Here is a 25255-nt window from a genome sequence, read left to right as displayed (position 1 = left end):
TATTTCAGCCTCATGGCTTGGTTTTTGCACTGTCAATTGTGGGACTTTATATAGACAGATGTGCCTTTCCAAATCATGTCCAATCAATTGAATTTACCACAGACCATGCTCAGACCAGCTGGCTGGTGTGCTTACGGACATAGTCAATCAAACCTTATCCCAGTCTGCTGTGCCCACATGCTTCAAGATGGCCACCACTGTTCCTGTTCCCAAGAAAGCGAAGGTAACTGAACTAAATGACTACCGCCCCGTAGCACTCACTCATGTCATCATGAAGTGCTTTGAGAGACTAGTCAAGGATCATATCCCCTCCACCCTACCTGATACCCTAGACCCACTCCAATTTGCTTATCGCCCCAATAGGTCCACAGACGACGCAATCGCCATCACACTGCACACTGCCCTATCCCATCTGGACAAGAGGAATACCTATGTAAGAATGCTGTTCATTGACTACAGCTCAGCATTTAACTCCATATTACCCTCCAAACTCGTCATTAAGCTCAAGACCCTCGGTCTCGACCCCGCCCTGTGCAACTGGGTACTGGACTTTCTGATGGCCAGGTGGTGAGGGTAGGAAACAACATCTCCACCCCGCTGATCTTCAACACTGGGACCCCACAAGGGTGCGTTCTCAGCCCTCTCCTGTACTCCCTGTTCACCCATGACTACGTGGCCAACTCAATCATCAAGCTTACAGACGACACTACAGTGGTAGGCTTGATTATCAACAACGATGAGACGGCCTACAGGGAGGAAGTGAGGGCTCTCAGAGTGTGGTGTCAGGAAAATAACCTCTCACTCAATGTCAACAAAACAAAGCAGATGACGTGGACTTCATTCCCCCATCCACATCAACGGGACAGTAGTGGACAAGGTGGAAAGTTTTAAGTTCCTCAGCGTACACATCACGGACAAACTGAAATGGTCCACCCACACAGACAGCGTGGTGAAGAAGGCACAACAGCGCAAGAAGGTGCTCAGGAGGCTGAAGAAATTTGGCTTGTCACCTAAAACACTCACAATTTTTAACAGATGTGCAATCAAGAGCAGGCTGTATCACCACCTGGTACGGCATCTGCTCCGCCCACAACAGCAAGGCTCTCCAGAGGATAGTGCGGCCTGCACAACGCATCACCGAGGGCAATCTTACCTGCCCCCCAGGACACCTACAGAACCCGATGTCACAGGAAAGCCAAAAAGATCATCAAGGACAACAACCACCCGAGCCACTGCCTGTTCACCTCACTATCATTCAGAAGGCGAGGTCAGTACAGGTGCATCAAAGCTGGGACAGAGAGACTGAAAAACAGCTTCTATCTCAAGAACATCAGACTGTTCAACAGCCATTACTAACATAGAGTGGCTGCTGCCAACATACAGACTCAAATCTCTGGCCCCTTTAATAAATGTAATACATGGACTTAATAAAGGTATCACTAGTCACTTTAAATAACGCCACTTTAATAATGTCTACACATCCTACATGACTCATCTCATATGCATATACTGCATTCTATACCATTTATTGCATCTTGCCTATACCGCACGGCCATCGCTCATCCATGTATTTATATGTACATATTCTTATTCATCCCTTTACATTTGGGTGTATACGGTAGTTGTTGTGAAATTGTTAGATTACTTGTTAGATATTACTGCACTGTTAGAACTAGAAGCACAATTATTTCGCTTGACTCGCATTAACATCTGCTAACCATGTGTATGTGACCAATACAATTTAATTTGATTTGATTTGAGGTAGACTCTAATCAAGTTGTAGAAACATCTCAAGGATGTTCAATGGGAAAAGGATGCACCTGAGCTAAATTTCGAGTCTCATAGCAAAGGGTCTGAATACTTATGTAAATAAAGTATTTCTGTTTTTTTATTTTGAATACATTTGCAAAAATGTCTAAAAACCTGTTTTCGCTTCGTCATTATGGGGTATTGTGCATAGATTTTAGTATAAGGCTGTAATTAACAACATTTAGAAAAAGTCAAGGGGTCTGAATACTTTCCGAATGCACTGTACATGTCTATGGGATACGTAATATCCCTGATCACTATTGATGATGAATAAACACTACAGCCATACTTGACTAAGGGAAGAACAGCTGTGGCGCTGGCTGGTCCAGAGTTTCAATAGTTTATCCATATTAAAACCAAATAACCCATAAGAGTCTAAGCCCTGTCTAAGCCGGGGGAGAAACAAAGAAACAATATAACTGGCCTTCTTTAGACTAGTTGAGTCTCTGGAGAATCAGCATTTGTGGGTTTGATTACAGGCTCAAAATGGCCAGAAACAAAGACCTTTCTTCTGAAACTCGTCAGTCTATTCTTGTTCTGAGAAATTATGGCTATTCCATGCGAGAAATTGCCAAGAAACTGAAGATCTCGTACAACGCTGTGTACTACTCCCTTCACAGAACAGTGCTAACTGGCTCTAACCAGAATAGAAAGAGGAGTGGGAGGCTCCAGTGCACAACTGAGCAAGTACATGAGAGTGTCTAGTTTGAGAAACAGACTTCTCACAAGTCCTCAATTGGCAGCTTCATTAAATAGTACCCGCAAAACACCAGTCTCAACGGCAACAGTGAAGAGGCGACTCCGACTCCATTACTTGAATTATTCGCATATCAACTGTAGGCGTACAAGCCATGGACATGTACTGTAGGGTATGTACTATAGACATGTACTTCAGGGTATGTACTATAGACATGTACTGTAGGGTATGACTATAGACATGTACTGTAGGGTATGTACTATAGACATGTACTGTAGGGTATGTACTATAGACATGTGCTGTAGGGTATGTACTATAGACATGTACTGTAGGGTATGTACTATAGACATGTACTGTAGGGTATGTACTATAGACATGTACTGTAGGGTATGTACTATAGACATGTACTGTAGGGTATGTACTATAGACATGTACTGTAGGGTATGTACTATAGACATGTACTGTAGGGTATGTACTATAGACATGTACTGTAGGGTATGTACTATAGACATTCAGTGTACTGTAGGGTATGTACTATAGACATGTACTGTAGGGTATGTACTGTAGGGTATGTACTATAGCCATGTACTGTAGGGTATGTACTATAGCCATGTACTGTAGGGTATGTACTATAGACATGTACTGTAGTGTATGTACTATAGACATGTACTTCAGGTTATATACGATAGACATGTACTTCAGGGTATGTACTATAGACATGTACTGTTGGGTATGTACTATAGACATGTACTGTAGGGTATGTACTATAGACATGTACTATAGACATGTACTTCAGGGTATGTACTATAGACATGTACTTCAGGGTATGTACTATAGACATGTACTGTAGGGTATGTACTATAGACATGTACTGTAGGGTATGTACTATAGACATGTACTGTAGGGTATGTACTATAGACATGTACTTCAGGGTATGTACTATAGACATGTACTTCAGGGTATGTACTATAGACATGTACTGTAGGGTATGTACTATAGACATGTACTGTAGGGTATGTACTATAGACATGTACTGTAGGGTATGTACTATAGACATGTACTTCAGGGTATGTACTATAGACATGTACTTCAGGGTATGTACGATAGACATGTACTTCAGGGTATGTACTATAGACATGTACTTCAGGGTATGTACTATAGACATGTACTGTAGGGTATGTACTATAGACATGTACTGTAGGGTATGTACTATAGACATGTACTGTAGGGTATGTACTATAGACATGTACTGTAGGGTATGTACTATAGACATGTACTTTAGGGTATGTACTATAGACATGTACTGTAGGGTATGTACTATAGACATGTACTGTAGGGTATGTACTATAGACATGTACTGTAGGGTATGTACTATAGACATGTACTGTAGGGTATGTACTATAGACATGTACTGTCGGGTATGTTGGAGGCTTCTGTCCTTTGACCTCTGGCTTGTCCCCCTGCAGTTTTATCTGGATGTTTTTTCCTGTTTCTGCAGCTCCAGAAAGACCCTAATTCAGTCACAATACTGTGAATCAAATCAAGGCCATGAGCCCTCTCACTGCTTAACGGAGCATGAGTCAAGGTTCATGAGAAAAAGTTCTGGAAAGTGTGTGTGTGTCTTTGTGCATGTGTGTGCGTCCGTGTGCCATGTTCGTTTATTTATGAATATGCATCCTGTCCATGGTATACATGTAGTCGTACATTCCTCCCAACAACCCACAGGAAAAGGAGGCTTCCCTGACCAGAACTGTCTGTGCAGTCACCACTAAGCCAAGGTCCTCTCCTCTGTTTGTGAGACAAGGGTGGATCCCAATAACGGTTCTCCTTACAAAAACGTCTGGAACGGTTTGCGCTTATAACGATTACCCGACTATGAAAAGCTGAGACTCTCACAAACACACACACATGTATTTTGCACATCTGTTTTGCTATATGACTCTCACAAGCCACTTAAGAGTTGTTAAACGGTAAGGGTTTATTCTACATAGAAGATCATAGGAAATCCCAGGACATAGTGTATTTAAGCTCACAAAGTTGCTGTCTCAAACTCCTGAACTATTCGTTCATTTTTACTCGGTGGACACTTTTGTTCGTTGACCTTTGTCAGTGAAACTCATGAATGCAACTGTTTATGTCAAATTGTTTTGTGTTCTACTTATAGCCCTGGTTGTCCTGAAAAAAAAGAATTGTAAAACACTTCAATGTGAGGCTAAATATGATGGCAGAGCAAACAGATTAATGAAAGCACTGAAGTTCTTATTTTTTACTGGGGGATTTCCTGGTTTCAACAGAGTCTCCAATCCACTCCTATCCCCTACGCCACATTTCCCTCTGACCTGTATGTGAGTTCTGATCAGTCCAGGAAAAGAGGTAGCACACAGCAACCAAACCAAGGAGGACAGGCCAGGGAGAGATCTGGTACAAACTGAGCCGTAGAGAAGGAGAGAGACAGACCAACAGCCAGGGAATATACACACAGACTAAACAGGGAGGTGTGAGACTCCTAGAGTGTTGGAGATTGAGAGAGACAGAGAGATAAAGGTGAAGAGAGAGGGAGAGAAATGGAGAATGACCAGGAAAGATAGGGAGAAGATGGATGGTCGCTTTGAACTCAGCCGAGTGCTTCTTACTCTCCAGCAGGTTCAGAGGAGAGCACAGGGCAGCAAGGCCATCATAATTCAGAGCAACAAGCCTCTGTTAAAGCCATACAGGAATTCAGTGGGGGACCGGATTTATTGTGATTCCCTACAGGTCACATGCAGAGCAATGGAGGCTACTTATTATTCCAGAGGCAACATACATTTGGCAAGGCTAACTCATAGTTCAAAACAACATGGGAGGGAGGCTTCTGATGAAAGTGGTGGGGAGGGGATTTACCGTGACAACACCTAAGCAGGTCAAATTACAGGGTCTTTTGTGGAGGTACTTCATGTATTTCTGGTTTCAATGTTTTAAAAGTGGAGGTGAACCATCCAATTTGAAGAATTCCATACATTGCTATTATTCCGTCATTGCAAAGTTACGGTATTTCACATATCACCTGTCTGAATTACTGTTTGTCAACTGGTGTTCCCAGTGTGTCTTCAATTTGAACCAACAATTGACAGTCCGATTGTTAGAAATTAAAGTCGAACAACGGCAGTCTCCCAGAGGATCAGACACAATTCTCCACACAGATGTCCCATTCAAGGCACTGCATCTGGTAGCTAATGAAACATACATCTTCTGTCTCTACTCCGTGACAGCTGCTTATTAGAATCAGCCGGAGGATAGAACACAATGGCGGGAAGGAAATACACTGTCTGCGAAGTTGGACCCCATGGAAATTGTGGGATTTTCTGATATATTACAAACATACTGTCTGTCAATCAATAACTAAGACTCCTGCTCCTGTGGGGAGAGAGAGCTCTTTTGTTGCAGTTTGTGAGACACGAGATGAAATATACATTTGCAACGATCGAGGACAGTGATGGTGGGAGTGTTTTTGTTTATTTAACCTTTATTTAAGTAGATAATTCCGTTAAGATCAAATTGTTATTTAAAATGATTGCCTACACTGCACCACTCGGGAGGCCTAGTGTGTGGTGAAACTCCTAATGTGTGCCTTAAAAGATAATAGTCTATAGAACTTGACATGCCAAACTAATGATACAAAATGTGTCTGAACTGTTCTGCTGATATTTATTAGGGCACAATAACAAAGGGCAGTAGTAATCAGCTGTTTGTCAAAACTTCAACAGCTGTAATACAAATGTATCTCGCTTAATATAAGGCGTAGAAAAGGCTTAAAAGACTACTTCTTATTTTTCCAAATAACGTCATGTTTTTTTTTCTCTGCCAAGAACACTGCTCTAAGATAGCCTCCAATACAGGAGCAGATTACATAGTTTCTCCCTCCCTTTCTCTCGGTTTCTATTTTTCACTCTCTGTCTTCCTCTCTCTCTCTCTCTCTGAACACGCTGATGGCTTTCTTGCACAATCCATCAGCTCCTCCAGCCAAGAGGGGTGACCAATCAACACAATTACTCCAGAGTTGCGCAAGCCGCTCAGTCTCTGTTACATTGTTGATGAACCCCCCCATCTCACTGCGAGCACCCTGGAAACACAGTACCATCACGCAGACCCATTTGGTCCCATGCGGGTCTGGCGGGTTGGCCATTGAGTTCTCACAGACCCCTGCAGCATTTCAATTAGGCTCAAAAGTGGCTGGTTTTGTACTTTTAATAGTTTCCTGTCTCTTAGGGCCACCAAGCTCCTGTTGGTAGCAACTATACCCATCCTCTCGTGGAGCTTTTGGTAAAGAAAATAAAGTATGTAAGTCTAATAATCCATTGGATACTTCTTTACTTGAGTAAATACAACCAAACAAAGAGAGTATCTGAAGTGTTACAATCGAGTTTGCAGGGAAATAGCTGTTTATAAACACAGGAAATTTAAAAACTATTGTGAAAAAAAGGAGAGGAACACATTTCTGACCGCCCCCACCCACTAAAACATTGCAGTTTTATTTCATAAGCACGGAATTCCCGAAGATATAAACAACTTCTGCTCAAAATGTATTTCATATGTCAAAACTGCACTTTTTAAATAACTTGTTTATTCTTCTACTCCCTAGCAGTAAGCACAGTTGGAATGGAAGACAGGACTGGTGCAAGTGAGGGAACAGTATCGTATAGTCTTATTTTTATTACTATTTAAACCAGTGGTGGAAAAAATACCCAATTGTCAAACTTGAGTAAAAGTAAAGATAGCCTAATAGAAAATGACTCAAGTAAAAGTGAAAGTCACCCAGTAAAAAGTATTTGGTTTTAAATATACTTAAGTGTCAAAAGTAAATGTAATTGCTCAAATATACTTATGTATCAAAAGTAAAAGTATAAATCATTTCACAAATGAAATTGAACCATTTTACATTTTTTTTCTTTTTTTTAAGGATAGCCAGGGGCATGCTCCAACACCCATTTACAAATTAAGCATTTGTGTTTAGTGACCCCACCAGATCAGAGGGAGTAGGGATGACCAGGGATGTTATCTTGAGAAGTGCATGAATTGGACAATTTTCCTGTCCTGCTAAGCATTTGAAATGTAACAAGTACTTTTCAGCGTCAGGGATGTATGGAGTAAAAAGTACAATTTGTCAAAAATATAAATAGTAAAGTACAGATACCCTCCAAAAAAACTTAAGAAGTACTTCAGTATTTTTACTTACAGTGCCTTTGGAAAGTATTCAGACCTCTTTATTTTTCCCACATTTTTTTTAGGTTACAGACTTATTCTAAAATTGATTACATACATTTTTTCCTCATCAATCTACACACAATACCCCATAATGACAAAGCAAAAACAGGTTTTTAGAAATTCTGCTCATTTATAAAAAAAAGTGTTTTTATTTTTTTTAAATCGGAATTATAACATTTACATACGTTTTCTTAAATGCAAGTAAAACTAAATGCATGCTCTTCAACCGATCTCTGGCCGCACCTGCCAGCCCGTCCAGCATCACTACTCTGGACGGTTCTGACTTAGAATATGTGGACAACTACAAATACCTAGCTGTCTGGCTAGACTGTAAACTCTCCTTCCAGACTCACATTAAGCATCTCCAATCCAAAATTAAATCTAGAATTGACTTCCTATTTCGCAACAAAGCATCCTTCACTCATGCTTCCAAACATACCCTCATAAAACTGACCATCCTACCGATCCTCGACTTCGGCGATGTCATTTACAAAATAGCCTCCAACACTCTACTCAACAAATTGGATGCAGTCTATCACAGTGCCACTCTCGTTGGCTGGCCCTCACTTCATACTCGTCGCCAAACCCACTGGCTCCAGGTCATCTACAAGTCTTTGCTAGGTAAAGCTCCGCCTTATCTCAGCTCAGTGGTTACCATAACAGCACCCACCCGTAGCACGCGCTCCAGCAGGTATATCTCCCTGGTCACCCCCAAAGCCAATTCCTCCTTTCGCCGCCTTTCCTTCCAGTTCTCTACTTCTAATGACTGGAACGAACTGCAAAAATCACTGAAGCTGGAGACTCATTTCTCCCTCACAAGCTTTTACCTGTTGAGTGTAGGGGGCAGTATTTTGATGTTTGGATGATAAACGTACCCAAATTAAACTGCCTATTTCAGTCCCAGAAGATAGAATATGCATATAATTGTCAGATTAGGATAAAAAACACTGTCAAAATATTGTCTGTGAGTATAACAGAACTTATATAGCAGGTGAAAAACCTGAGGAAAATCCAACTAGGAAGTGCCTCTTATTTTGAAAGCTCCCTGTTCCATTGCATGCCTTCCCTCCATTTAAAGGGATTTCAACCAGATTCCTTTCCCTGTGGCTTCCACATGGTGTTAACAGTCTTTAGACATAGTTTCAGCCTTTTATTCTGAAAAATGAGCAAGAACGATCACATCGCGTCAGTAGATGGCTGGGTGCCAGCAGAGTTTTGCATGCGCAATAGCTTGGAGCAGACATTTTCTCTCTCTCTCCTATTGAAAAAGCTATGGTCCGGTTTAAATATTATCGATTATTTATTGTAAAAACAACCCGAGGATTGATTATAAAAAACGTTTGACGTGTTTCTACGAACTTTAAGGATTTTAGTTGGAATTTTCGTCTGCCCCTTCGTGATCGCTCGAGCCTATAGATTACTGAACATAACGCACCAAACAAATGGAGTTATTTTGGATATAAAAATCATCTTTATGGAACAAAAGGAACATTTATTGTGTAACTGGGAGTCTCGTGAGTGCAAACATCCGAAGATCATCAAAGGTAAGCGATTCATTTTATTGCTTTTCTGACTTTCGTGACCAATCTACTTTGCTGCTAGCTGTTTGTAATGTTTTGTCTGCTGAGAGAGATGTCCTTACATAAACGCTTGGTTTTCTTTAGCTGTAAAGCTTCTTTTTTTTATTATCTGACATGCCAGGTGGATTAACAACAACCTAAGTTGTGTTTTGCTATATTGCACTTGTGATTTCATGAAGAAAAATAAATTCAGTAATTTAATTTGAATTTGGTGCTCTGCAATTCAGTGGATGTTGACAAAAATTATGGGTGCACCAAGAAGTTAAGCACCAGCTGTCAGAGCAGCTCACAGATCACTGCACCTGTACATAGCCCATCTGTAAACACCCCATCCAACTACCTCATCCCCATACTGTATTTATTTATTTATCTTGCTCCTTTGCATCCCAGTATCTCTACTTGCACATTCATCTTCTGCACATCAATCACTCCAGTGTTTAATTGGTATATTGTAATTACTTCGCCACCATGGCCTATATATTAATAATAATAATAATATTGCCTTACCTCATTTGCACACACTGTATATAGTCTTTTTCAACTGTATTATTGACTGTATGTTTGTTTATTCCATGTGTAGCTCTGTGTTGTTGTATGTGTCGAACTGGTTTGCTTCATCTTGGCCAGGTCGCAGTTGTAAATGAGAACTTGTTCTCAACTAGCCTACCTGGTTAAATAAAGATTAAATACATTTTTTTTAAACCACAGGGCACGAGCTGTCAACCCACACCAGTTCCCTTCTCCCCTTTCTGTGGGTAAGAGGTGAACTGGCTGAAGTTATTTATTGCAAAGTTGATCTGACCTATTTGGATCATTAGAGGACAGTCATGACAATGGGGAGAGTTGCTGCACATATATTTTCAGGTGTCTCCAGAGATGTTTGATCAGGTTTAAGTCCGGGCTCTGGCTGTGCCACTCAAGGACATTCAGAGACTTGTCCCGAAGCCACTCCTGCGTCGTCTTGGCTGTGTGCTTAGAGTCGTTGTCCTGTTGGAAGGTGAACCTTCACCCCAGTCTGAGGTCCTGAGAGCTCTGGAGCAGGTTTTCATCAAGGATCTCTCTGTACTTAGCTCTGTTGATCTTTATCTTGATCCCAACTAGTCTCCCAGTCCCTGCTGCTGAAAAACGTCCCCACAGCATAATTCTGGCTCCACAGTGCTTCACCATAGCGATGGTGCCAGGTTTCCTCCAGACGTGATGCTTGGCTTCCAAGCGGGCAGTCATGTGCCTTTTACTGATGAGTGGTTTCTGTCTGGCCACTCAACCATAAATGCCTCACCTCCCTGACCAAGGCCCTTCTCCCCCGATTGATTAGTTTGGCCAGGTGGCCAGCTCTCTTGGTGGTTCCAAACTTTTTCAATTTAAGAATGATGGAGGTTCTTGGGGACCTTCAATGCTGCAGACATGTTTTGGTAATCTTCCCCAGATCTGTGCCTTGACACAATCCTGTCTCAGCGCTCCACGGACAATTCCTTCGACCTCATGGCTTGTTTTATTCTCTGAGATGCACTGTCAACTGTGGGACCTTATCTAGTCAGGTGTGTGCCTTTCCAAATCATGCCCTTCCAAATTGAATTTACCACAGGTGGACTCCAATCAAGTTGTAGAAACATCTCAAGGATGGTCAATGGAAACAGGAGGTACCTGAGCTCAATTTCGAGTCTCAGAAAACGAATGTAAATAAGATATTTCTGGTTTTAATTTGAATACATGTCCAAACATTTCTAAAAACCTGTTTTCGCTTTGTTGGGTATTCTGTGTAGATTGCTGAGGATTTATTTTTTGAAATCCATTTTAGAATAAGGCTGTAACGTAACAAGATGTGGAAAAGGGGTCTGAATACTTTCCGAAGGCACTGTAAGTACTTTACACCTGTGATTTATACTATGCATTGCAGTATCTGTACCTTTGATACGCATATCAAACAGCATTTGTCAGATTTTAGCATGCAAATATTGGTGTTGCAAACAACCAAAAATGTGTTTTCGATGCATGTCAGGAGAGCCACTACACAGCACAACACAACACAAAAAAATATATAAATTACACTATAACGGTGACAAACGGTGCCGACACACTGTTTGGGCCTACTTAAAGCTGTCCCAACAGCAGAGCTTTCTTTTCAGCACCATGGAGTGAGTCCTTACCACTGCTACACCTGGCATCAGCGGAATCTTGTCTGGCAGCGAAACAGTTAATTCAGCCTCATTTACTACCTTTAAAAAAACATAGCTGATATGGCTGACTTACTCTAGTGACTCTGCATCCCGGATCCGGGAGCGTAATCATCGACTGACACTAATTAGCATAATAAATCACAAGTGAAATATACTGAGACACATCTTAGCCTTTTGTTAATCATCCTGTCATCTCAGATTTTCAAAATATACTTTACAGCCAAAGCTAGACAAGCATTTGTGTAAGTTTATCGATAGCCTAGCATAGCATTTTGTCCAGCTAGCAGCAGGTAACTTGGTCACAGAAATCAGAAAAGCAATCAAATTAAATCGTTTACCTTTGATGAGCTTCGGATGTTAGATAGCCAATGTTCATTTTTTCCAAAAATATTATTTTTGTAGACGAAATAGCTCCGTTTGTTCTTCACGTTTGGCTGAGAAATCGACCGGAAATTACGGTCACGAAAACGCCGGAAAATATTCCAAATTAGCTCCATAATATCGACAGAAACATGGCAAACGTTGTTTATAATCAATCTTCATGGTGTTTTTCAAATATCTATTCGATAATATATCCACTGGGACAATTGGATTTTCAGTAGGACTGATTGGAATAATGGCTACCTCTGTATTTTACGCGAGAGTCACTCTGAGAGCCATCAGGTGACCACTTACACAATGTAGCCGCTTACGGGTATTCTTCAACATAAATGCATAAAACTACGTCACAATGCTGTAGACACCTTGGGGAATACGTAGAAAAAGTAATCTGGTTGATAGCCCATTCACTGCTCAATAGTGACACATTGGAACGCAGAGCTTTCAAAACACGAGGTACTTCCGGATTGGATTTTTCTCAGGCTTTCACCTGTAATATCAGTTCTGTTATACTCACAGACAATATTTTTACAGTTTTGGAAACTTTAGAGTGTTTTCTATCCTAAGCTGTCAATTATATGCATATTCTAGCATCTTGTCCTAAGAAAATATCCCGTTTACTTTGGGTACGTTATTTTTCCAAAAATGAAAATACTGCCCCCTAGTCACAATTAATTAAACAAATGTGGTGTCTACTGACAATTGAGATGTAGAAACTATGGCTTAAGGGGATGATGAGCAGATAAGAGGCAATCTGTAATTTCGATTAAGACATTAATGAGTGAGCTCCGACGGAAGTAGTTAATATAATTATTTGTTCAGCACTTTTGAAATGTACAGCGACAGAATTCAGAACATATGCCGTTGTTACAATATTCTCCCTGTACATCAAGTCAGAACTGTAGGATAAATAAAGGGGGCATATAAGCAGACAATGAAAGCTCTTACAATATTTGATGATCACAATTTTGTCATGAAACTTTGTCATCAAAGTCTGGCATTCTCTGTGTTTATGTTATTTCAAGACAGCTGGGAACTTGGGAAAAAAACAGGGTCGAATCATGAAGTCAGTTATTTTCAGGTCGACACTCTAGAAAGAGACCTGAGTTCCCAACTTGGAATTCCGAGTTGGATGACTGTTCAAAATGTATTTTCCCAGTCAGAGCAATTTTTTTTCTGAGTTCCCAGTCTTGACCTCCCTGAAGTCTGAGATTTCCCAGTTCTGAGTTTCTAGTTGTTTCGAACATGGCAGAAGTCCTCTTGCAGTTAGCCACTGATTCCTTCCACACCACTCATTGTTGAATTATCGATTTCCAACTTGTTGTGTAATATTTATGTCCAATGGGTGATAAGCACCAGTACATTTTACCTATCATTTCTCTTTATATTACAATGATTGAAAAGGATTTGCCAGTAGATTGTCTACGTCATTCATGATGAAGACTGCTTGTCTAGCTAAGATTTTGAAAGTATGATGTTGCCATGATCAGTCCATTCAAAGCTACTGTAGATATAATGTGCTTTGACGTCATTTTACTTGTGGCCAATGACCGTGAGCCTTCTTGGATGCGCACTTCTAATATAACTCTATGGAGCTTGAATTTTTGAGCTCTCCCCATAGATTTTGCGGTGACGTAGTGTCCCCATGAGTGACAGAAAACTGAGCCAATCACGGCGGAACTAGAGAACATTACCAACTCCTATTCTCCACTGGCTGCCCCACCACCACAGAAAGCACTGAGCTAGGCTGAAACACCTGCATTTTGGAGCTGCCTTACTCGAGGAAGCAAAAAAGAGACCATGCATGTATGTGGCTTTATTAACTCAAAAAAAAAAAAAAATTTTTCTTTACATTGTTTACAAACTTATATAATGTACATATACATACTATATATATAATGTGTATATATACTGTATGTATATATTTAGTTAACAGGCTCTGCCCCACCAGTGACGGAACTCATGGGCCTACACATTTACACCAGCGTTAAGATGTCCTTTCACTGAAACTAAGGGGCCTAGCCCAAACCATGAAAAATAGCGCCAGACCATTATTCCTCCTCCACCAAACTTCACAGTTGGCACCAAGCATTAGGGCAGGTAGCGTTTTCCTGGCATCTGCCAAACCCAGATTCGACCCTCGGAATGCCAGCGTAACGCGTTTCTACTGCTCCAGAGTCCAATGGCTGCAAGCTTTACACCACTCTAGCCAACGCTTGGCATTGCTCATGGTGATCTTAGGCTTGTGTGCGGCTGCTTGGCCATGGAAGCCCATTTCATGAAGCTCCTGACGAACAGTGCTTGTGCTAACATTGCCTCCAGAGGCGCTTACGTACTCGGAGGTCCCATTCTGTGAGCTTGTGTGGCCTACCACTTCGCGGCTGAGCCGTTGTTGCTCCTAAGCATTTCCACTTCACAATGACAGCACTTACAGTTGACCGGGGCAGCTCTATCAGGGCAGAAATTTGAAGAACTGACTTGTTGGAAAGGTGTCATCCTATGACGGTGCCACGTTGAAAGCCACTGAGCTCTTCAGTTAGGCCATTCTACTGCCCACTGTTTGTCTATGGAGATCGCATGGTGGTGTGTTCAATTTTATACACCTGTCAGCAATGGGTTTGGCTGAAATAGACAAATACACTAATTTGAAGGGTTGTCCACATATTTTTACATATATAGAGTATGTATTGTACTGTCTTAAAATGTTTTTTAAAATAAATATTCACATAGGATCTCACTTGGCGAAGGCCACTGTCACACCCTGACCATAGTTTGCTTTGTATGTTTCTATGTTTTGGTTGGTCAGGGTGTGAGCTGAGTGGGCATTCTATGTTACATGTCTAGTTTGTCTAGTTCTATGTTTGGCCTGATATGGTTCTCAATCAGAGGCAGGTGTTCGTCATTGTCTCTGATTGGGAACCATATTTAGGTAGCCTGTTTGGTGTTGGGTTTTGTGGGTGATTGTCCTTGTTACTGTCTCTGTGTTACTCTGCACCAGTATTAGGCTGTTTTGGTTTTCGCGTTACGTTTTTGATTTGTGTTTACTTTGTTTCATTAAACATGGATCGCAATAGCCACGCTGCATTTTGGTCTGAGTCTCTTTCACCTAAGGAAAACCGTTACAGCCATAGGACTGAAAATGAATGAATGCAACAACCAATGTCACTAGCAAACACAGTCATGGTTGGTACTAGTAACTCTAAAATTCACAAAAAGGCAATATGCAAATAAGTCTTAAAACCCTGCAGCAGAGCTATTCATTTCTGATCCTGGAAGGACAAAACATTTCTGGTTTTGGAGTTTTGTATGGTTCGTCAAAGAACCATCCCATTTATGGCTCTTCAGAGACCCTAAAATGGTTTCCCTATGGCATCGCTCTCAATAACATTATTTGGTTCCAACTTGCACCTTTATTTTTAAGGGTGTACCTCGCTGCAGGCCTTAGGCTATGACTTTAAGACATTGGGGTCAATTAACGTATTGATTTATTTTTTCAACATGTTTTTTGGGGAGTTTCACATGTTTATTTCCTGCCATGGAAATATTGTACTCAATATATAGGAAGGTTGTGGAACAAGTACTTGAATATGTGTCAGTAGATACAGTACTCTACCATAAGCACACAGGAGGAAGGGAGGAAACCTGTGTGGGAAATGAATGCACATTTCATACTATAGGTCAACCAGCAAAAATGCATGCAAAGGTTTTAGTAGCTGTCCTCTTGTTCGGGTCAACAATGTATTTTCCTATGAAGTAGCACTGTTGACACTGGTGGTTGACGGACCATAAAAACAATACAAACTAGTAGTCCTGAGATTTACATTACCTATTGAGTTTGGAAAGCACAATAATATCAACTCCCTGAGTAATGAAACAACAGTTGAGAATGGGATGGTCCTTTGACTGATGATTTATAGAGTCAGAGAGAGGAGAGCCCAGCACTGGGAATTGTTTCTTCTTCTTCTGCCTTAAAACGTTAAAAGTCTGATAGAAAAAAACATAAATGGACCGTCTCCACTAATGACAGTAAATGACAGTTAATAAAACCCAGAGATGACTGAAGTAGATTGGTCCGACACATTGGAACATCACTGCGAATAGGGGATATTAACATAAAATGATGGTGTGGCATGGTGTCCCAGTAAGCAAGTTGTCTAAAATTGAATGGGGAAAATGAAAGGATAGAATAGGAACTGAGTGAAAAGACAGTTTCTGCTTAATTTCTATTTTTAAAAAAACAAGTTAGTGGATTGGGACTACCCCCAAGCTATAAAACTGCTGAGGATTACTTACATAGACACTCCCCCCCACTTTGTTTTTACACTGCTGCTACTCACAGTTTTTTGTCTATTCATTGTCACTTTACCCCAACCTACATGTACAAACTACCTCAACTAACATAAAGACTCAATTAAAGTGAAAGTGAAATTATCAACTATTTTTTTTACTGATTAATAAATTCACTCCATCATAACTTACTCTAATCACATTACACCTCATTTAATGTAACATTTATTGACTTTCCTTCATTCTCCCTTTCTTTTTGGATACTGTAATATCTGACATTTGAAACACAAAGTACAAAGGAAGAAGTTCATTGGGTTTATGGATTAGAGACATGTTCAGTGCGTTTCAGGAGGGGTGTGTGGGTGCTTAGCAATTAGATAAAAGGTTGTAACGTCGACTCATTAAATATCAGTGGCTCCCAGGGGATAGCTCTCTCATTTTTCCCATTTCGTCCTTGTCTTCTGAGTGTACACACATTCCTCAATAATGATATCAGTGCTATATGTTGCTCTCTCACAAAATTGAAGTTAGCAAAGTAATGAGAGTTTCGTGGCACAATTATGCTTAGGGGGCATCAAGAGTTCACTACTAAGTGAGCTCCTAAAAAATGGATGTACCAATCCCGGATTTCTTTTTTTTTTATTCAGCCAAACGCTTAGTTCCTCTATTTGTTGTCATACAGTATGTTGTCATTTACACTATATATCCTGAAAAATGTGGACACCCATTAAAATGTGCGGATTTGTCTATTTCAGTCACATGTACAAAATCAAGCAAACAGCCATGCAATCTCCATAGACAAACATTGGCAGCATAATGGTCTAACTGAAGAGCTCAGTGACTTTGAACTTGGCACCTTCATAGGATCCCACCTTTCCAACAAGTAGGTTCGTCAAATTTCTGCCCTGCTAGAGCTACCCCGGTCAACTGTAAGTGCTGTTATTGTGAAGTGGAAACGTCTTGGAGCAACAACAGCTCAGTCGCTAAGTGGTAGGCCACACAAGCTTACAGAACAGGACCGGTAAGTGCGTAAGCGCATAGTGCGTAAAAATCATCTGTCCTCGGTTGCAACACTCACTACCGAGTTCCAAAGCTGCCTCTGGAAGCAACGTCAGCGCAGGAGCTGTTCATTGGGAGCTTCAAGAAATGGGTTTTCATGGCCGAGCATAAGCCTAAACTCACCATGTGCAATGCCAAGCGTCAGCTGGATTGGTGTTAAACACGGCGCCATTCGATTCTGGAGCAGCGGAAACGCGTTCTCTGAAGTGATCATGAAAGATGGCGCCGGAGCGGATGGCTGCCGTTTTATGGGCTCTTAACCAACCCTGCTATTTTGTTAGTTTCTGGCATTGTTTGTAACTTATTTTGTACGTAATGCTATGGTCTATTATGATCGAAAAGAGCTTCCGGACATCAGAACAGCGATTACTCACCTTGAACTGGACAAATAATTTTTCTTTAACGAGTCGGACGAGAGGGATTTACTCCAAACACCCGAACAGGCCCTCATCCCCGTCATTCGCAGGAGAAGGAGACGGCGGTATTGCGGAAGGAGATCGGGGTGCATTGTGAAGATCCAGCAACGAGTAGCTTATCTGCCATTGCCATCGGAACTGTTAGCCAACGTACTATCGCTGACAATAAAGTGAACTAACTACAATCACGTATATACTACCAACGGGATATTAAAAACTGTAATATCTTATGTTTCACCGAGTCGTGGCTGAACGACGAAATGAATAACATACAGCTGGCGGGTTATAAATCAAATCCAATTTTATTTGTCACATGGAGATGTTAATGCGAGTGTAGCGAAATGCTTGTGCTTCTAGTTCCGACAATGCAGTAATAACCAACAAGTAATCTAACTATCAAATTCTGAAACTACTGTCTTATACACAGTGTAAGGGGATAAAGAATATGTACATAAGGATATATGAATGAGTGATGGTACAGAGCAGCATAGGCAAGATACAGTAGATGGTATCGAGTACAGTATATACATATGAGATGAGTATGTAAACAAAGTGGCATAGTTAAAGTGGCTAGTGATACATGTATATTACATAAGGATGCAGTCGATGATATAGAGTACAGTATATACGTATGCATATGAGATGAATAATGTAGGGTAAGTAACATTATATAAGGTAGCATTGTTTAAAGTGGCTAGTGATATATTTACATCATTTCCCATCAATTCCCCTTATTAAAGTGGCTGGAGCTGAGTCAGTGTCAGTGTGTTGGCAGCAGCCACTCAATGTTCAATGTTTCTGTCTCCCTCAAGAGACAGAAAAGATTTGGCATGGGTCATCAGATCCCCAAAAGGTTCTACAGCTGCACCATCGAGAGCATCCCGACTGGTTGCATCACTGCCTGGTATGGCAACTGCTCGGCCTCCAACCACAAGGCACTACAGAGGGTAGTGTGTATGGCCCAGTACATCACTGGGGCCAAGTTCCCTGCCATCCAGGATCTCTATACCAGGCAGTGTCAGAGGAAGGACCTAAAATTGTCAAAGACTCCAGCCACCCTAGTCATAGTGTTCTCTGTTACCAAACGGCAAGTGGTACCGGAGCGCCAAATCTAGGTCCAAGAGGCTTCTAAAACAGCTTCTACCCCCAAGCCATAAGACTCCTGAACATCTAATTAAATGGCTACCCAGACTATTTGCATTGCCCCCCCCCCCCTGTTTTACACTGCTGCTGCTCTCTGTTATTATCTATACAAAGACACTTTAATAACTCTACTTCCATGTACATATTACCTCAATTACCAATTACTGTTCGTCGGGAGTTTCATGAAATGGGTTTTACCAATGCCCCTGTGCACAAAGCGAGGTCAATACAGAAATGGTGCACAGAGCCCTAAACTCAACCCCATCGAACACCATTGGGATGAATTGGAACGCCGACTGTGAGCCAGGCCTCATCGCCCAACATCAGTGCACGGCCTCACTAATGCTCTTGTGGCTGAATGGAAGCAAGACCCCGCAGCAAAGTTCCAACATCTAGTGGAAAGCCTTTCCAGAAGAGTAGAGGCTGTTATAGCAGCAAAGGGGGGACAAACTCCATATTAATGCACATGATTTTGGAATGAGATTTTCAATGAGCAGGTGTCCGCATACTTTTGGTCATGAAGTGTATTACCATTGACCTGTACTTATAAAGGTTTTCATCATAGGCGTACACCGTGACACAATCTTTGGCCTCGTTATATCGAGTTGCACTCGCTGACCAGCAACGGCATATAACCCCTGTCATCACTTTTTCTGGTCCGACATGCTACAGTTTCGATGACGTAGTGTACTGTACGTCCCCCTAACAGGTTTCGCTGCCATTGAGGGGATATGGTTACACTTAGCCAGCCTGGTATGGCCTTGAATGACCTGCTATTCTGAGGTGCCCAAGAAAACAAGACATATTGCATATTGCTGTTTTAAGAGCACCTATCATCTGGAATGATGAATTGTAAAATTACATTTCAGATCACTTTCCAATACAGACGTGACAGAGCTTGTCTTGAGGTCTGTTTGTTGTGAGGGATGCTGGTTTTGTGTAATTCTCTCATAGAGCTAAGGATTTTCATAACTTCCGTAATAACGTACATTGCCTGTCTGTGACAACCCAAACTGTAAACAAATCCAGAAATTCCAAAGTCTCACCGCCTCACATAACAAATAGCCTATGACACTTATCATCTACTAAATCTTGATCATTAAAGCGATAGAGACTGATTGAGACATATGTCGAAAGAATCACATCTCTCTTTTTACCAAAACCTTTAGGCCAAATCCTGCCAAACTAATTTTGGAGAAAAAAAATCTAATATTAATCCTCTCTCAGGGGGAGCACATATAACATATGCACCGGTATAGGCTCGTCAGAGGAGGAAGGGGAAGACCATTCTCAGTGACCATCCTCATGAAAATTTAAATTGTAAAACATTTAAAAAGTTAGCATTTTTAGACAAAACTATAGTAAATATATTCACGTCACCAAATAATTTATTAAAACACACTGTTTTGCAATGAAGGTCTATAGTAGCCTCAACAGCACTTTGTAGGGTAGCACCATGGTGTAGCCGGAGGACAGCTACAGTAGCTTCCGTCCTCCTCTGGGTACAGTGACTTCAATACAAAACCTAGCAGGCTTATGGTTCTCACCCCTTTCCATAGACTTACACAGTAATTATGATAACTTCTGGATGACGTCCTCCAACCTACCAGATCTCTTGCAGCATGAACTGACATGTTGTCCACCCAATCAAAGGATCAAAGAATGAATCTAGTACTGAAAGCATAATACACAGCTAGCACTGCATTACATAAAATGTGGTGAGAAGTTGACTCAAAGTGAGAGAAAGACAGTAGTTTAACAGGTTTGAACAAATACATTTCTTCCAAAATGAAGGAGAAGCAAGAGAAATAGAGCGAGATTGTCATTGTTTTTCAGTTTCACTTTCTTACCTAGCAAATACAGAACTAGTTTAGCCTACTCAAAAACCCTGCTCAAACAGAGGGATGCTATGTTAGCTAGCTGGCTATGACTTTCCAACACAACACTGGAACTCTTCTAAGTCAAGGTAAGCTTTTGGTTTTACTCATTTATTGCCAAGGGGCCCGCCGGTGTAAGTGCTAAACTGCTTACTGAATGTACACTGTAATGTTACTGCATGATTGTAGCGGGTTTAATAACTTGTTAGTTCTATTAGCTATGTTGACTATGACGTTACTTTAGCGAATATGGTGACAACGATGTAGGCTGTGTGTAGCGGTTATGATATGGTTTGGCTTGGAAAGGTTTTTTCACCTGGTCACATACAGCTGATGTGTTATGCATTGAAATCCACAAGCCAAGGGAAAAGGTGAGAGGAGGAGAGCGCATAGATGCAAGAAGGAATACAACGTGGCTGCTATGAAAGAGAACTGTGTTTACACTTGATCGGGGGTGTATTCATTCCGCCGATTCTGTTGAAAACCTTTTCTTAATTGGAACCAAACAGAACGAAACGGGCATAAACACACCTGAATTTACAACCTAGATCAACTAGATGCAGGCAAGAGTGTGAAGGTGGTATGAATGTGTCACTGTCTGTCCATTTGCCACTGTCTGTCACCTCAAATGTTTCTCTCGACCTCTGTGCACCTACAATGTAAACTTTCCTTCATAGGCTAGGTTGTAGCAAACTCATGATGCATATATGGAACATTTGAGTATTATGTAGTAGCCTAAACGTATCGCTGTTACATTGAACTGGGTGAATAGAATATGAATGACAGTCATTCAATATGCTGTAATAGAAATAAGGCCATGCTCATAAAATAATTGTCCTCCCTCATCTTAAATGGTGTAGACCTCCTTATTGTGGTTAGACATGACAGCAATAGTAGTTGAACATAGCTCAAACCTGTTTCTGGACTTCTAAGACAAAATTGCAGTAGATTGTGCATATAATTACAAGGTACAGGCATGTAGAGTATGATAACAGTGATTATATGGAAATTATTAGCTTGGTGTATTTGGCTGTAATAGAGTGAAGTAATGTTTATACAGTATGTTGTGTGTTCATGCTACAATGCTATGTGGCCTGTAATCCAAGAGATTGTTGTAAGTACAAGATGGAAAGATTCCACACTAGATTTCACATGAAAATGTATACAAATTAACATTCATGACACATTCGAGTGAGTCTGTAACGGCTCGTCTGAAGAGGAGTAAGGATCGGAGGATCAAGATGCAGTGTGGTAAGTGTCCATAATGTTTTTAATAAAGACAAATGAACACTGAATATAATAACAAAATAAACCGAAACAGTACCGTGTGGCGACAAACACTAACACGGAAACAAATACCCACAAACCAACAGTGAAACCCAGGCTACCTAAGTATGATTCTCAATCAGAGACAACTAACGACACCTGCCTCTGATTGAGAACCATACTAGGCCGAAACAGAAACCAAACATATAAAAACAAACATAGACTGCCCACCCCAACTCACGCCCTGACCATACTAAATAAAGACAAAACAAAGGAAATAAAAGGTCAGAACGTGACAGAGTCATGTATGTTCTGGGAGATATTCACACACGGACCTCCCTCATGAGACGCAAGTTAATCACAGTATGCAATATAATATTACTTTTATCATTGGTCTTCAGAAAGAAAATGAAGGCAACATGAGTGGATCTGCTCCACTGGCCAAAATCAGGAAAATAATACAGAGTGAATAAATAAGCAAGACATTTTCATCACATTCTGGAAACCTGAAACATCAGGTCTGGCTAAAACAGGCAAGAAATATGATTCAAATCCTAGTATTATCATGATGTGGTTTAATACTTTATGATTAGCTGTTTTAGTGGATAACAGAGAATTAAAGAGTGATATAAAGAACAGGATTGGAATTTATATGTATTCATTTTCTCCTCTAGGCAATATACTGTGATTTTTTTTCTTCTCAAATCACCATTACATTTATTTGCCTTTCTATTTTGCTTAGTAGGTGCATGCTCTTCTTCTTGACAAAGAAAAATATAAAACTGGTAATGTTGATTAAAGAGTTTAATATCTCAGGAGCGCTCCGAGGTAAAAAATGTAATTAAATAAAAAATCATAATTAGAGCTACCAAACTAGATACGAATCAAAACAATTAGTGTCAAAACATGTTTTCACATTGCTTGTGGCTCTCTCTTCCTGAGTTCCAAAAGTAGTCCGCCTCCAACCAATCACAGGATCTGCAGAGACAGCACCACAGCAAACTGTTGAAGATAAACTAAACTCAGCAAAAAAAGAAATGTCCTCTCACTGTCAACTGTGTTTATTTTCAGCAATCTTAACATGTGTAAATGTTTGTATGAACATAACAAGATTCAACGACTGAGACATAAACTGAACAAGTTCCACCTTCAGAAATGTAATAATGTGTCCCTGAACAAAGGGGGGGGGGTCAAAATCAAAAGTAACCGTCAGTATCTGGTGTGGCCACCAGCTGCATAAAGTACTGCAGTGCATCTCCTCCTCATGGACTGCACACGATTTGCCAGTTCTTGCTGTGTTACACCACTCTTCCACCAAGGCACCTGCAAGTTCCCTGACATTTCTGTGGGGGAATGGCCCTAGCCCTCACCCTCCGATCCAACAGGTCCCAGACGTGCTCAACGGGATTGAGATCCGGGCTCTTCGCTGGCCATGGCAGAACACTGACATTCCAGTCTTGCAGGACATCACACACAAAAAGAGAAGTACGGCTGGTGGCATTGTCATGTTGGATGTGCGTGCAGGAAGTGTACCTCACAGCGTTGAGAATCACTGCAATGACAACAAGCTCAGTCCGATGATGCTGTGCCACACCGCCCCAGACCATGACGGACCCTCTACCTCCAAATTGATCCCGCTCCAGAGTACAGGCTCATTCCTTCAATGATAAACGCGAATCCGACCATCACCCCTGGTGAGACAGAACCGTGACTCATCAGTGAAGAGCACTTTTTGCAAGTCCTTTCTGGTCCAGCGGTGGTGGGTTTGTGCCCATAGGCGACGTTGTTGCCGGTGATATCTGGTGAGGAGCTCCCTTACAACAGGCTTACAACTCTCAGTCCAGCCTCTCTCAGCCTATTGCGGAAAGTCTGAGCACTGATGGAGGGATTTTGCGTTCCTGGTGTAACTCGGGCAGTTGTTGTTGCCATCCTGTACCTATCATGCAGGTGTGTTGTTCGGATGTACCAATCCTGTGCAGGTGTTGTTACACGTGGTCTGCTGTCCATCATGTCTCCCTGTAGCGCTGTCTTAGGCGTCTCACAGTACGGACATTGCAATTTATTGCCCTGGCCACATCTGGAGTCCTCATGCCTCCTTGCAGCATGCCTAGGGCACGTTCACGCAGATGAGCAGGGACCCTGGGCATCTTTCTTTTGGTGTTTTTCAGATTCAGTAGAAAGGCCTCTTTAGTGTCCTAAGTTTTCATAACTGTGACCTTAATTGCCTACCGTCTGCAAGCTGTTAGTGTCTTAACGACCGTTCCACAGGTGCATGTTCATTAATTGTTTATGGTTCATTGAACAAGCATGGGAAACCGTGTTTAAACCCTTTACGATGAAGATCTATGAAGTTTTTTGGATTTTTATGAATTATCTTTGAAAGACGAGGTCCTGAAAAAGGGCCGTTTCTTTTTTTGAAGAGTTGTCTTGCTCACAGTTTGAAGCATGTGGGTAATATTAGCCTTTAGATAAAAAAAAAGATCAAATGAATTCCTTGAGCTCCGACACAGACATATTTAGAAAACACGCTGGAGTGCCATCAGTTTACAGCTTTTATAATCTTAACACAAGACATTGAGCATGACTTCCATGAAGGCTATGTTTGCATGAGTGTGGCATGTTCTCTTGGCCATATTGTGTCACAAATACACTGCAGTTCTCTTGACAGCTCTTAATGTACGGGAAGCGTGTTACTGTTATTTTTTACAACAAACGATCATCAACAAACAATCATTGTTTAATGTACAGTCTGGGCCTGCTGTGACTCAATGTGTTGTGCGTTAACTGAGGACAATACACTAACACAACAACATAGCATTGAGTGTACTTTGTCCTGATCTCACATTTCTCCATTGCACCCTATTGGGGATAACTCAGAACACAAAGGGTCAGAACTATCATTGCTATGCAGACGACACACAATTAATCTTCTCCTTTCCCCTTCTGATGACCAGGTGGCGAATCGCATCTCTGCATGTCTGGCAGACATATCAGTGTGGATGACGGATCACCACCTCAAGCTGAACCTCGGCAAGACGGGCTGCTCTTCCTCCCGGGGAAGGACTGCCCGTTCCATGATCTCGCCATCACGGTTGACAACTCCATTGTGTCCTCCTCCCAGAGCGCTAAGAACCTTGGCGTGATCCTGGACAACACCCTGTCGTTCTCAACTAACATCAAGGCGGTGGCCCGTTCCTGTAGGTTCATGCTCTACAACATCCGCAGAGTACGACCCTGCCTCACACAGGAAGCGGCGCAGGTCCTAATCCAGGCACTTGTCATCTCCCGTCTGGATTACTGCAACTCGCTGTTGGCTGGGCTCCCT

Source organism: Oncorhynchus keta, chromosome 4 (assembly GCF_023373465.1).
Source record: "Oncorhynchus keta strain PuntledgeMale-10-30-2019 chromosome 4, Oket_V2, whole genome shotgun sequence".
In the NCBI taxonomy this organism is placed as follows: domain Eukaryota; kingdom Metazoa; phylum Chordata; class Actinopteri; order Salmoniformes; family Salmonidae; genus Oncorhynchus; species Oncorhynchus keta.
This window is presented reverse-complemented; position numbering follows the sequence as displayed.